Source organism: Artibeus jamaicensis, unplaced genomic scaffold (genome assembly GCF_021234435.1).
Source record: "Artibeus jamaicensis isolate MK-2021 breed Jamaican fruit bat unplaced genomic scaffold, CSHL_Jam_final scaffold_474, whole genome shotgun sequence".
Lineage (NCBI taxonomy): Eukaryota > Metazoa > Chordata > Mammalia > Chiroptera > Phyllostomidae > Artibeus > Artibeus jamaicensis.
The window spans coordinates 10,170,673-10,186,705 of NW_026522046.1; the positions used below are offsets into that span (position 1 = coordinate 10,170,673).

Below are 16,033 nucleotides of genomic sequence, written 5' to 3' on the forward strand. Positions count from 1 at the left end.
GAGGGTATTATGCTAAAAGAAATAACTCAGACAGAGAAAGACAAATGCTAGATGATTTCACTTACATGTGCAATCTAAAAAATAAAATAAGCAAGCAGAATGGGAACAGATACATAGATAGAGAGAATATTTTGACAACTGCAAGATGAAAGGGGTTTGGGAGGAAGGGGAAGAAGGTGAAGGGATTTAGAAGTACAGTTGGTAGTTACAGAGTGGTAAAGTACAGCATAGGAAATAATAGTCAATAATATTGTAATTACTATATATCGTGTCAGATGGGTAATACACTTATCAGAGTGATCACTTTGTAAGTCACATAAAAGTCTAATCACTGGGTTGTACACCTTAAATTAACATAATATTGTACTTCAGCTGTAATTTAAAAATAAAAATTTTGAACTAAGAGATCTTTTTGTCTAAAAACTCATTAAATACTTACAAATGAGTAAATAAATGAAGTTGCCAGTGATCTCTCCTGAAAGTTCTGCATTCATTCATTCATTCATAAAACAAACATGATGAATCCCTAGTATGTGCAGGTACTGTGCTAAGACTGTGTGTCCATAGCCTTTTGACTTAGTGACAAAACATGAGTCCCCCAGGAGTGAGATTTTGGTATAAAATAGTCACGCAGTGGTAAACCTCTAGATCATACAAAATAATACACTGTGTTCTGGAGACTGTAGTTATGGGCATAGTTATACAAGAAGGAAGCTATGTACAATGTAACTTGACTACACTACACACTTGACCAAAACTGAATTTGCTATTATTAACAATTTCAGTGAACTAAGGTCCCCTTTTCCCCACACCCTCTCCAACATTTGTTGTTTGTTGCTTTGTCTATTATAGCCATCCTGACTTAAAACATCAATTTCAAAGAACCTATGCACCACAATGTTCATAGCAGCACAATTTACAATAGCCAAGAGTTGGAAGCAACCTAGGTGCCCATCAGTAAATGAATGGATCAAAAAATTGTGGTACATATACACCATGGAATTCTATGCAGCAGAGAGAAAGAAGGAGCTACTACCTTTTGCAACAACATGGATGGAACTGGAAAGCATTATGCTGAGTGAAATAGGCCAGGCATTGAAGGACAAATACCATATGATCTCACCTTTGACAGGAAGCTAAAGAATAAAACAAACAAGCAAACAGAATAAAAACAAAGACGCTGAAATAGAGAACAAGTGGGCAGCGACCAGAGGGGGAGAGGGAAGGGAACTTAAGGGGAAAAAGGGGGAGGGATTTTGAGGAACAAGTATGAAAGACACAGAGATGAGGACTGGGGGGGTGGGGAATGGGAGGGAGGGGGGAGACCGGGTGGGGGGGTGGGGTGGGATGGGAGAAATAGATATAAAATTTAATATTAAAAAAACAATTTCACTTGGCTTTCTTATATGGGTTTATGTGGGCTTTTGGAAACATGATTAAAATATCCTGGTCCACTTAGAGAAGATGGCTAAGGATGTCTGAACTCAAAACTCATTTTTATTTGAATATTCTTTTGAGCAAGCACATGTGTTTAAAATCATTCTCTTAATCTTAGAGGTACTACAGAACAGGCTTATTAACGTTTGTTGTTACTGATACTAAGAATAGTGCTTCTACCACAAATAAAAATATTTAGTATAATAGTTGAACGACTTCCTTCCTTCCTTCCTTCCTTCCTTCCTTCCTTCCTTCCTTCCTTCCTTCCTTCCTTCCTTCCTTCTTTCCTTCTAAGCAGAGTTTGAAGACCAGGCTAAGTGGCTTGGTATTATACCAAAGCATTAGTTTCCATCAGGAAATTATTAATGTTATTCAATTATTCCCTCTCACCTTTTATTACTAAAGGGAAGTGACATACTGTTGACAGCTATCAGAGCTCTTCATGCTTTATTGGAAAGTCATTTGAAAAATTACCATATCATTAAAATCAAATCTCAAAAAATTTCAAAAGTCTTTCAGAGAACTTCTAAGATAGGCATGAGATAATATCATTACTATATGTTCACTCTCTGCCTTCTAGCATTCAGATACTGGTTAAAGGGGAAAGGGGCTTGAGTAAAACGCAGTGTTTCTGGGGAGAAGCTAGCCCTTTGTATTAGCTTCCTTCTCTTCTCCAAGGAAGGGCAGCCTGACGGAATCACTTGGAAGTGATTCTCCACTTTGTAAGCAAAGGAGGCTCATCTCCCAGCTGGATAGCTGCCTAGTCTTGGACTTGCTGACCTGTGGAGGAAGGTGCTTTCAGAGCCCAGGAAGAGCATCTGGAATAGAATGCATGGTCTTGCATGCAGGCATTCCAGGCACAGAAGGGCAAGGGCAGTCTCCAATGTCTTGGTTTTTGATACAAAAGGAAGGCAGAGGAGCCCATTATGAGAACAGTGCTGACACAGAAGGCAAAGAACCTACTCACAGAAAAGCAAAACAGGTGGAGTGAAAAGTACAGTAAAATAGTAAAAGATGAATATGAAAAGATAGGCTGAAAAGATAGCCAGATTATGTAAGACCTTGCGTTTCAGGGCAGGGAAGGTATACTCAATTCAATAAAAAACTGGAAACCATTGTAGTATTTTTTTAAGCCCCAAATGGATCTAAATCAGTGATCTGGGTTAGGAAAATCAATTGACAGAAATGCATGGACTGGATCAGAGCAGGGAAAGGTAAGAGGTAACAAGCATGCATGTGCGATACTAAAGAAGATTTAAAATTGAGCACCTTTATGAGATACCACTACATACCTATTTGCATGGTTAAAACTAGAAAATATGTGTATATACTGATAATACCAAGTGCTGACAAAGACTCAGAGCAACTGAAACTCCCATACACTGCTGGTAAGAATAAAAAATGGACCAACCACTCTGGTAAACGATATGACAAGTCTCATAAGGCTAAATATACATTGATCATATGACCCAAAAATTCCACTCGTCTACCCTAGAGAAAGGAAAATATATGTTAACATAAAATCCTAGACATCAGTGTTTACAGAAACTCTATCATAATTGCCCCCACATGAAAACATCCCAAAAGTCCCTGAGTGGGTGAATTGATAACAAAGTGTAGTAGGTACCTCAGGACCACAGAACACTACCAAGCAATAAGGAAGAAGGCATTATGCTGAGTGAAAGAAGCCAGTCTCAGAAGGTTCCATATGGTATGATTCTATTCACACAATATTCATAAAGGGACAAAACTATAGATATGGAGGACAGATCGGTGATTGCTAGGGGTTAGGGGAGGGATGTGAGGTAATAGCAGTAATAATAGTAGACTAGCAGGAGGATGTTTTCGAGGGGTGATGGAACCATTCTGTATTCTGATTGTACTGGCAATTATATAAACCTGTACACGTGTTTAAAATCATAGAACTGACCTTCCAGCATTGCGTCTGTAGAGCGAGTAATTAATAGTCTGCCACCTGTATAAACAGGAGGGAAAGCAAGCCTGGCAGAGGTACCCATCCCATTCACTGTGTGCTCAGTAGCTGGTAATTGGAAGACACTCTGCCACAACGTTCAAGCCCTGGCAGGAAGGCCTCTTTCCAGGACTCTGTTTCACAGTCTGTCTCTTTCTCAAAGGCATCGTGGTTGACCCCTTTTGAAGCTCAAGATAGTAAAAAAAAGAAGACCAAGAAGTTAATCAGGTACCACTCAGACCCATGCCAAAATGAAATGTAACTGGTGGAAATCCTGAGGCATTGATAGTTGGATGCAGTGGAGATTCAAGGGTCAGATCTTGAAGCCCAACACTGGTTACAGGGGCAACAAGAAAACAAAGCACATGTTGCCAAGTGGCCTTCAGAAGTTCCTGGTCCACACCGTCAAGGAGCTTGAAGTGCTGCTGATGTGCAACAAATCTCACTGTGCTGAGATTGCTCACAATGTCTCCTTGAAGAACCGCAAAGCCATCACGGGCAGAGAAGCCCAGCTGGCCATCAGAGTCACTAACCCCAATGCCAGGCTGTACAGAGAAGGAAATGAATAGACAGCTTGTGTGCATGCTGTGTTTGTGTTGATAAAATCACAAAATTCTGCCATCAAAAAATAAAAATAAATAGAATCAGAACCATACACCAAAAAAAAATGAAGTCATGTTTACAGTATGATAATTACGAATATTAAAATTCCAAAAAGAAGGCAAAGTAAAAAAAAGCCCAACAAATTAGGAAGGAAAGCAAGACATTTTCCATTGTTTGAAATATCTGACAGAGAACATCAGCAAAAAGAAACAAAGTCAATGCTAAATGGGATGAAGAAATGGAAAAACAGAATCTTAAGTTAGTATATAGATCCACTGATTAATTCAGTGAAAAATGGGTTAGTGAATATGCTTGTGGCAGATTGTACTTCCAACATGGCTGCAACAATACGCATCAGCCTTCATGCTCTCCAGGAACCCTGCTACCCCTCCATCAAGAGATTGGTGTCCCTATCTTTGAATTTGTGACTGCCAAGACCAAGAGTGTATGGTAGAAGCTATGATGTGAGCTTCCTGAGGCTAAATCATAAGAATGTAATGTACCTCCTACTTGTTCCCTTAGAACACTTGTTCTTGGAACCCAGACACTATAGTATGAGGACTTTCAAGTAACCTGTGGAAAGGTCTATGTGAAGGTTCATGGAGGTCTCTGTCCACAGCCCTGGCTGATCTCCCAACCAAAAGCCAGCCATCTGAGCAAGCCCTTTTGAAAGCTGAGTCAAACTAGCTGACATGACATTGCCTGGGGCAGAGAAGAGTGTGTCTGCCAAGCCCTGCCAAACTTGGCTGTTATGAGCAAAGGAAATGAATGCTGTTATTCTAATCTGCTATGTTTTGGGGTGGTGTGTTACACAGCAATAGATAGCTAACATAATCCATTTACTCACTTATCAACACCAAAATCAGAGTGCCTTCCTGGTTTGTTCAAAAGAATTCTTGGGACAGGATGAGTCTTAAAGGAAAAGATTATGTGATTGATTAAAGAAGTTAGACACTGGGCATAGTATTAAGTGTTGGCATTAGTGATATCTGCCAATCCTGTTAGAATCCAGAACTCTCATTTTAGATATTGAACAAGACAAAATTCAGATGGTGTGTGACCTTCCCAAGGTCAGACAGATATTTAGTACCAGAGCTAAAGATCTAAATCTGAACTTTTGATTGCAGTTTAGTATTCTTTTCACTTTGCCTGTCCCTTCCCGATAACAGATTCCAGAGACCTGAATCACAGGACCTAGAACAGCCAGTATATGCCTGGGTGTTTCTATTTCCTCCTCCCATGCCGGCGACATACATCATTAGTTAAATACAGCACTCTCCTAAGGTCACTGATGCGCACGTAGATAATTAGACCCAAATTGCAGTTAGAGACCCTGAATAGAAACATGCAAGAAAGATGCTATCACTGACTTGTTATCAGGAGTGTCAGAAGAACACAGCAAAGGTGGGCCCAAAATATAAACTATAAAATGATATAATATCAAAATGCAATGTGCACAAGCAAGAGGGAGGGCTTTAGACAGGACTGCTCAGGATAAAGTTGTCTGAAAAAAACCTCACAAATTTCTTACAGAATCTGCTTAGGAATCGCTTCTCACATCCTCGTGGAACTCTGCTCTAGATCCTATCAGACAATTTCCGTTTAGTATTTTTAAACTTATTTTGTTGTAGTTGAAAGAAAACCTTTACTTTAGTTCTAATGTTGTGTGTAAATAGTTTGGCCTCATCTTGAGTACAATAGAATTGGAACATGTACAACAGGGCAGTACGGAAAAATTGTACATTTCGGTGGTTCTATTCTTCATAATGCACTTGGCATTGTCGCAGAGCAAAGTAGGCTCAGAAAAAAAATAGACTATTTCTAGGGTATGATTTAAAAGCAGAGGTTACAAACCTGTGGCATTGTGGATTTTAGGGTAACTCACTGAGAACAGGATTCAGACTTATCTAATACAAGACCAAGAGCTGAGCTCCTGTGAACTACATCATAGGAGAGCAAAACACTGCAGTAGTAACTGCATCTGTAATGATTGTTGTCCCCTTTCTTGGATTCTGAGTAGGGCATGGATGGAGTTAGGCAATGGAGATTATTCGTGTAAGATAAATAACCAAGTGCATTCATTCGTTCATTTGTTCATTCACTAAGTAACTACTATGTCTAAGTATTCTGTTAAACAGTATGGGGAGTACAAAGATGAAACAGGCAGAGATTTTGTCTTCAAAGGAATGCTACCATCCTTTCTGAATAGAATACAATTTGAGAACATGAGTCTAGGTAATGACTCAGAAATCTAAATATTGTCCAGTGGCACCCAAACATTAGAACCTTGGGTTTAATCATTAGAAGCAGGATATGTCACTACAATCGTCTACACAAATCAGCAGTCTTCAGAAATATTAATAGCATGTCCTTCCTTCTCTCTCTCTCTCTCCTTTTTTTTCTACATTCATGACATTATCCTTTGAAAAAATTACTAATTGCTGCATCACTTAGATACATTACTGTGATGTTAGGAAATTATTCCTGGGAATGAAACTCTTTTCATCGTCTCCGCTTTCAGATTTTTTGAAACACAGGCTCATCCTTTAACAAAGTGTTCTTTTCAGAAAAATATGCAGCAGATGTGGCAAAACAGAAATGTAATAATACTCTAAGAAATGGACTAGTTTGGATAATATTTAAACTTTCCTTTTTTGTAGTTGGACTTTTTTTATCACAGAAATTTTTCTGTCCACATAAAATTTTCAAGAAGGTTAAGGTCATTGTTTTGTGTACTTTATTCTCAAATCTTCAAAGATCAGTAAACTTCTTGTTAGATCTTTTCAAGTTTTTCTGTTTAGAAGCTCTTGATTTATATTTCCCCTAATCTTCTCTAGAATAGAACATTTCAGTACTTTCCACTGGATTTTCCTAAATACCAGCAACTTAGTTTTCAGCTAATAATCTAACCTGACCACTTCTCAAAACCCTACAATATCTGTTAAGGATCAGTACCCAAGAGCAAGACAGAAAGAATCTAAAGTGAACTTTGGAGTCAATCCAGTTTGGGTCCCACATTAAGCTCTGCCACTCCCTATGCAATTTTAGATAAATCACTCAGTTTCCTTATCTGTAAGATGGGGATACAACACACATTGAAAAGTCATTATGAGAATTAAGTTAAGCTCGGTAAGAGAAAGACAGGGAACTGGTGCTTAATAGACACTCATTAAATAACAATTTCCCTTTGCTTCTTCCTAAAAATGGCAATGATAACGCTCAGGATTTAATCATTAAAACAGTTATAAATCCAAACCACTCAGATACCAATAAACTTTTCTGACACTTGATATGTAGAAGATTTGGGACTTTCCCCCCTTTCTTCTTAATGGAAAAAAAGCAGCACACCTTAGGGAAAGTGAAAATTTGTGAGAAAGCTACCTATAATTTCAACACTTTAGCCCCACGACTCTTTCCAAAACGGTCACTTTTTTTCACAGTTGCCATCAGAGTGTGTTTATCATGGCATCATCTCTTTTAAGGCGCCGAGAGATTTATTCCAGGTGATAATGGAAAACTGCTGAAGAAGGAATGGAAGGCTGCGGAGGGGTTCAAGTTCACTTACCATATCCTTCAAGTCTTTCTCCAGCACAGAAACTCCACAAAGAGCTCCTCTGCAGTTTTCCTTACCCAGGGCTATTTCTTTAAATTGTTTGACGTCAGAGAAGGAATGCTATAGCAACAGTCTGTCAAAACTGAAATTAACTCAGAAGAAAAATGGGGGTGGAGAAAGGAAAACTGCTCCCTCGGCGTGTACTGACTTCAGAGCAAGTAAATTGGGTAGATGCATTCACTTTATGACATTTTAGACATCAAATACCCAGACAAATGTGAGAAAAAGCAGGCCGGTTGAGAAGCCTAGGATGTTTAAGGCAGAGAAGAGCGACGTGACAGGGTCATCTGAAAGGCCTGCTCTCATCGGTGACAGTAGTGAGGAATAACTTCCAAGTATTCGTTTATTCAGAGGAAGGCTCTTGTGTAAATGTTATCTCATTAAATATTTTAGCACCTGTATCAGGCAGATACCATTTCCCCTATTTTTCAACCAGGAAATGGAGGTCCTGACGACAGTTCAGTCGCACAAATAGCGACGGTAGACCTGGGATTGCAATGCAATTTTGTGTAACTGTGGACTTCAGCTTACTTTCTTACATTTACAATTTCATAATGGTAAATCTAAATGAGACCTTGGGGTCTTCTAAGCCAGCCCCCTATCCTGCCCACGGGCCAACTGAGGCTCATGCGGTACCAGGAAGGAAACTGGCCACACCACTTGGGCCCTACTCAAAAGTGTGTGCCGGCGTCCAGGCGCCACGCCGACAAGAAAACGAAACTGCCCGGGAATTCATGTTTTTCTTCTTCTGGCAGGAAACGAGACAAAAAATAGGAAGCAGAAGCTGCGCTCTGCGTCCTCTCCCTTCGCCCCCCACCCAGGCCCCGCGCTCGCTCCAGGGCTTGCTCGCGCCCGCCCGCAGCGCGTTCGCGCCGGTTCCGCGCGCCTCGTGCCTCGCGCCTCGCGCTTCGAGCCACGTCCCCGCCCGGCCCCCGCGCGCGGCAGAGTTGGCAGCTGAGCAGCGCCGGCCTGGGTGTGGCCGGCGGATCTCCGCGGCACTGGTCTCAGCGGTGCTCCGCGCTCTGCACGCCAGCTCCACGCGCCTGGGGCTGCTGAGCGCCCAGCGGACTCGGGCAGCGCCAGGTCGACGGCGGCCGGAGCTCACTCCAGGTAGGCGGCGATTGAGCGGCGAGCAGCGGCGCGTCGGTGCGCCCCGCCGGGGGATCGCGGGCTTCGCTCTGGGGGCGTGAGGCGTCGCAGGGCCGCCCCGCCAGAACCTGGCCGGGCCTGGGGAGCGGCGCGGGGCCAGCTGGGCTCCTCCTGAATCAGAGACCGGAGCTCTGAGCCGTAGACCCTGCCGGGGAGGGACGGGACGGGCGCGCCCGAGTCGCGCTCTGCTCCAGCGAGGGGACGGTCCATAGCCCTAGCTTCGTGACCCCCAGGTTTCTCTCGACGCCCCGAACCCAACCTTCCTGGGGCAGAATGAGAGATCGTTCTGAAAATAGCGGTTGTCTGGGGTTGCCCAGACAGGGTTATTGGGTGGAGAGTGCTGTGAAAGCTCAGAAAAGTTCTCTGAGTACTAAAAATGAGCCCAGTGGTTTCGTGTTAAATTTATTTTGGAAACGATAAGATGCCTTCGCATTTTGGGAGTGGTTGGGTGAAATTAATGGATTTCAAACACTCGTGAATTCAGTACATAATAAAATGTTTTCCCTTAATCCTCACATTCTTTTTCTGCTGCAAAACACAGTTGATTGGCTTATATTTTGAAATTTTTGGCTATATGGTAAGGGAAGATTGACTTTCTAAGAGCTTAAAAGCAGATGTTCATTTGTTTACAGAAGCAATGCATTGTTATTTCGCATCTCTCTTCCCCTTTCTCCACTCCTTTTCTCTTTTAGTAAAGGATGTGGCTGCATCTGCCTGCCTCTCCGCCACTGGCAAAACAGGCAGCTTGTGGATTAGCACCCTACTGGGAAGTTTTCTTAAGACATTTAATTGTTGATTAGATCTGGGAGTATCAGCCCATTTTAGTGTTGTAAACTGAGATGGTGACCTTTAAGTACATCTTGTAGAATAGAGATGGAGCACACACTGCTTATTTAAGATGAAAGCGAAGTGATTTCTAGTCAGGAGGGAAACAAAGGTCTGTATACACAGGATTGCATGCCTTGAGTCTCTGCCAGGCACAGTGTAAGACTTCAGTGTGAGGCTTTGGGGTTATTACTGATGTTAGGCCCTGTCGACATAAGAATGTCCAAAGCTGTAGAGAATTATGAGTTTATTTGAGCCAAATTGACTACGTGTGGGGAAGCAAGATGTCAAATGCTTCTGGAGAATTACGTTTTTGCAGTTTCTTTTATACATTTGGAATTAAGGAGGGAACTAAGGAACCTGTGGAAGAAAGCAAGGCAGGGAAATCACTGTGACTGGATTACAACAGAGGCTTTCAGCCTTTTCCTCTCATGGCACACACAAAATAATTAAGAAAATTCTGTGGCACACCAAAAAAAAATATGTATTTGTGCTGATCTAACAAAACATAGGTATAATTTTGATTCATTCACACTGGACAGCTATTGTTATGTTGGCTGTTGTCATTTAAAAATTTGACGGTCTAAGGGGAAAGAGGTCAGTGCCCTTGATCGAATAGTCAGGTATTGTAAGTTTTTAAAAATTCTTGGGGCACACCAGTTGAAAATTGCTGGATTGCAGGATAGTTAAACAAGGTTATGTGTGCTCTTGAGGGCGTCTGAAAAAGGCATTTCAAAGGTGTGTTAACCTAGATGCACAAGAACAATGGCCAGGGCTTGCTTGAGACGGAGATGACCTTTCACTTGGGCAATCACAGCCCTGAGGTGTAACTACCTATCATGACCTGCCCAGTCAGGAATTTCTGATCAGATCATTCTGTGAGGTTATCTTCAGTTACATTTATTACAGAGCTCTTTTTTTTTTTTTGATCCACAGGTCTGAAAGTTTATTGTATATTTCAGTATTTGGTTAAAGATCATTTTAAGATTTCTTTGTTACATTTTGGTTTGTAGATGAATATGGAACTGAAATAGAAACTTTTAAAACATTTTTTTTCTGAACATGGTTAACTCTCTTGTGTGCGCACATTTGTAAAATTATAAAATTGGTTCATATGGCTGTAATATATTTAGATTTATGTCTTTGTAAGCCATAGGTATTACTTAAGAGGTTATTGGGGGGGGGAGGTTATTCTGAGTCATTTCTCTTTGTTAACCTGAAGAATTGCTTCTTTTAGTAATTTTTCAGCTTTATTGAGGTATAATTGACATATAACATTGTCTACATTTAAGATGTACAATGTGATAATTTGATACACATATATATTGCAGAATGATTACCACAATAAGGTTAACACATTCATTATCTCACCAAATTATCACATTTGGTGGGATGCTGAGGGCATTTAGAATATATTAAGATTACTCTCTTAGTAACTCTCAATCATGCAATAGAATATTGTTAACCATAGTCACCATGCTGTACCTCAGACTCCCAGAACTTATTCATCTCCTAACTGGAATTTTGTACCATTTAATTGACATCTCCCTAGAACTGTTTCTTTTAAGTCATTGGCACTTTAGTATGTCAGCACATATTTTTACACTTTATAAATAGTCTCTGGGACATTTTGAAAATTGAGAATTGCAAGTAAAAGTTAGACATTTTTCTGCCCTTACCAAATACTGCCTGGGATGGTGTGATTTCTCTGATTTCTTTCAGGCACATATTGAAGTTCACTGTGTGATTAGTTTCTTTAGCTTGCTAACTAGTTTATTCTGCATTCATTATAGGAACATCTGTCTATTGAACATCTGGGTCAGGGGCCATACTATACGTTATTCTATTTATATCTCACATTGACTTGGCAGAGGAGGCGTTACACACTTCTATAGGTAAGGAGGCCACCTCTGAGCTGTGCCGGTGGTCATGTAGTTCAGTAACTCAGTTGGGATTCAAGGCCAGACCTCTCCATCCCTGGAGTCCATGTTCTCTGTGCCACACTGACTTAGAGCCAGGGCATGAGGAATGGTCCTCAATTACTAGCATAAGTTATTAGCATATTTGTAATACAATGTCTTTTCCAAGACATGTTAGAAATGTGGGTTTGTTTTTCCAGCATGATCATTGCTATTCATCTGTGTTATTACACAGATCCTCACATCAGCCATTCTCCTCTTGTCTGTTTATTTATTCCTGGTTAAATGTCTAGCTCAGACTTCAAAACCTCCCTCTTGCTATGGCAAAATTTTTTAATGATATTAGTGGTAGGTAGTGGTAGTTCAATTACCCTTCCAAAATAATAACCCCATTTCAGTGTGGGTTCTCTAGAGCCACAGATATAACTAATTGGGACTATTACAGACAGGATGATAATCTATTTTGGAATTTTGTAACCCTTTGATATCCCTCAAATTAAACCAGAAGATATTTTGATAGCCATTCCTCCCTGTAATTCTCCCATCCCTCTTGCAGCTTCAACGTCAGTTTTTGTGGAATCATTTACATTATTATACAAATGTTCAGTTATGGCTTCCATCTATTTTTTTTAAATCCTCACCCAAGGATATTTTTAATTTGATTTTAGAGAGAGAAGAAGGGAAGGGGGAGAAACATTGATGTCAGAGAGAAACATCAATCAGTTGCCTCCTGTATATCCCTGACCAGGGATTGAACCCAAAATCTTTTGGTTAATGAGATGACGCTCCAAGCAACTGAGCCACCTGGCCAGGGCTGTCTCTCATCTTAAATAAGATTCTTTCTTGATCCTGCCCCATTTCTCTGCTCCACATGTGGAAAGCATAGTTTTTTTTTCATAGAATGAAAGTAAATATAGGACTGATTGCCAGAAACTATTGGATTGGCCAAAAGATCCATTATGTTTTTTCCATAGAATAAAAGACAAATTTTTCATTTTCACCAATAACTTTATGACTTGGATATTTTGAGTATATTGGCTGTCTTCCGCTATTGGCTTCTAATGGGTAGAGGTTAGAGGTGCTGCTAACAATCTTCCAATGCATAAAACAGTCCCACAGCAAAGAATTATTTGGCCACAATGTCAGTAGTACCAAGAAACTTCTCAAACCACTTCTGACACATTTGATCAGTCATAGCACTTTCTCCATACACTGCACAAATCTCATTTTGCATTTCAGTTGTGTTGTTACCTTTCTTAAAATAGTAAAGCATAATACACCAAAATGTTACTTATTGTCTACCATCTTCAATATTAAAATGGATGCACAAAAATCCAGTAGTTTTGATAATTTTTAAAAAAAATGTTCGCTATGACAGCTGTCACAGTGCAACCTAACAAAATTGTTTTGAATGAAGTTAAAGACAACTGAGCACTACTAGAGCCATCATACGGAAAAAACTAAATGAACTTTTTGGCCAACCCAATAGTTGGAGATGGGTAGCAACTAAAAAAAGGGAAATGGAGGGAATGGCTCTGATGAAACCTTTTTGTATAGTTTTGAGTTTTGGAAACTTCTCAGTGTTTTATATGTTCAAAAATAAAATTAACTAGGTTGGGTGGGGAAATGACCCCCTGCAAACTGAATACAAACAGCAACAAATGAACCAAATGTCTTTCAATGTATAATATTAATTCTCAGGGAAAAAAATGAGTCCAAGTTGTTTCTAACATGGGACTTTGACTATATATACACCTTTAATCTAAAGATAAAAAGGACTTTCAAAAAAATCTTGAACCCTGTATAATAATCTATTACTTATAGTAGTAAAAATGAGACATAGCAATTCTGAAACTATTTTGTCTCTATTGTAGGATTGGGCAAATGAGTAAATTTATAGATATTTGGGAATCTTGGGTTTTAACTGAGGGAGAAAGGGTATAAAAATAAGAAATGGAAGAAGGCAATGAAGAACTCCGTGGTGTTGGATTGGGATTCGATTTTTCGCTGTGAACTTGTGACTAAAATGTACACACATTCATAAATACACACACACAGACATCCTAGTTCTGTCTAATGAAAGGGACTGGAAGCAACGACATCCTACAGCATGTAGCACAACTAGTCCTCAGATCGAAATGGCTGGTTCCAGCCAGAGCTCGGGCAGGGAGAGGGTACGATGAGCCCACAACACAAAGCAGTGTTGGAAAAAATCGACAGAGGCATGTAAAAAGGACTCAGGACTAACTTGAATGGCCATACTGGGGAAATTTGAGCAACAAAATGAATTAAAGGTAATAGTTGATTATAATCCATTGAATAAGAAATCACAGCCATGATAAGTAAATAAAGTGAGGAAAGGGGGAAAGCTCAGCCAAACAGACCACCAATAAAAAAATGTGGAAGGAGCCCTGGCTGGTGTAGCTCAGTGGATTGAGCGCGGGCCTGCGAACTAAGGGATCACAGTTCGATTCCCAGTCAGGGCACATGCCTGGGTTGCAGGCCAGTTCCCAGTGGGGGACACATGAGAGGCAACCACACATTGATATTGGTATTTCTCTCCCTCTCTCCTTCTCTTCCCCTCTAAAGATAAATAAATAAAATCTTTTAAAAAAATGTGGAAGGAACAACAGAAGTCAACAGTTGGTGACTATCATGGTGAAATTAGGGAAGTGCTACTAATGGAGAAAGTTGGGTAGAGAAAATAATAGTAGTACTATTCCCAGTGATCTCTTTAGAAGTTAATGACCATAGGGAAAAAGAACTTCACAGTGGAAAAGTCTAGCAAACACCACCTCAACCAGCTGATCAAAGTAGATCAAACAACATCGCCAGTAGTGGAATAGACATACTTCTCTTGATGCGCTTGATGTAGAGACATCATTACTTTTCTGTAGTATTTCTAAAATTCATTACCAAAGTCAAGCCACAAGGAGATGATAGAGGAACCTTAATCCAGGATTATTCTACAAAGTAACTGGTTTGTACTCTTCCAATATGTTACTGTGCAGAAAGACGGAGAAAGGCAGAGGAAGTGTTCCAGATTAAAGGAAGTTTAAGAGTCCTGACCGTGAGATGCAGTGCGTAATCCTGGATTGGATCTTAGATTGGAAAGTCCAGGTTGCTCAAGAATATTATTGAGACATAAAGTCTGAATATGTACTGCATAATAAATAATGGTATTGTATCCATGTTAAGTGTCCTGAATCTGATGGTTGTGTTATGGCTATATAAGAGAATGCCCTTTTTAGAAGATATTCAGTAAATTATTTAGGAGTAGAGCATCAAAGGATCTTCAATATACTCTCAAATGGATACGTGATAATATTATGTATAGAGAGAGTGAGAAAGATAGAGCAAATGTGGCAAATGTTGACAATTTGTGATTCTAGGTGAGGGTATAAGAGTGTTCACTATACCACTAAAGTGGTATATACCGCTAAAGCACTTTAAAAGTTTAAGTTTGAAATTTTAAAAAAGTGGAAAGTTAAAAATAAACCTTTAAAGATGTCCCCCAAAAGTCTTTCAAAGGTTTCACATAGGCTGCCTCCACTCCTCCTCTCCTGTCTTCTCCTGAACGCCCCTCCACCCCATCCCCCTGCCACCCCCAGCTGGCACGGACTTTACTCTTTGTGTGGCATGAGACCATTCTGCTCAAGTCACCAGAGATGTCAGTCTTGCCAAATCAGATCTCTTGGCCACATCTGACGCGGGTGATAGATAGATAGACAGAGCTCCCTCCTCACTGAAGCATTTTCCCCCTTGGCTGCTGGGACCAGTGACTCTTGTTTTCATCCTGCCTCTCTGGCTGTGGTTTCTTACTCCTTCCATCTCAGCAAGTGGCTCCACTGCCCACCCAGTCATTCGTGCTAAAAATCCCGAATTATCCTTAATTCCCTTGTTTTACTCATCCTATATCTGCTCCTCCACTGGCAAGCATTATGGACTCTGCCTTAAAAATTATTCTAAGCCCTGGCTGGTGTAGCTCAGTGGATTGAGCTCTGGCCTGTGAACCAGACAATCGCGGTTCGATTCCCAGTCAGGGCACATACCAGGTTGCAGGCCGGTTCCCTGCAGGCCAGTTCCCAGCAGGGGACGCAACGAAGGCAACCATACATTGATGTTTTTCTCCCTCTCTCCTTCCCTTCTTCTCTACAGATAAATAAATAAAATCTTAAAAAAAAATTATTCCAAATTTGACTCTTTCTTATCACCTCCACGCCCCTCCTCTGTGTCACACCACCAGCTTTCCTGGCCTGAATTATTGCAGTAGCTAACCGATCTTTCAGCTTCCAATCTCTACCTCCCAGCAGCCAGCATGAACTTCAAAAGATGTTAGGCAAATCAGATTATATTTCTTAGTCATCTGAACCCAATACTGTTAAATAAAGTGTGAAGTTTTCGCTATGGTCAGGAGGCCTACGTGATCACATGGCTGGGTTGCCGCTCACCTCCCTAATGGTTTCTGCTTTGCTCACTTCCCTCCAGCCTCACTGTCCTGTCTGCTGTGGACTG

General features: G+C 40.6%; 1 protein-coding gene across 1 annotated transcript in view; it reads left to right on the plus strand.

Moving 5' to 3' along the window:
• Positions 1-8,438: 8,438 nt before the first annotated feature.
• The window catches only part of GNB4 (G protein subunit beta 4), a 54,857-nt gene continuing 47,262 nt past the window's right edge, over positions 8,439-16,033 (plus strand). The window contains exon 1 of the mRNA XM_037136832.2: positions 8,439-8,735. The gene's annotated coding sequence lies outside the window, so the exon portion shown is untranslated. The remainder of the gene's footprint in view (positions 8,736-16,033) is intronic.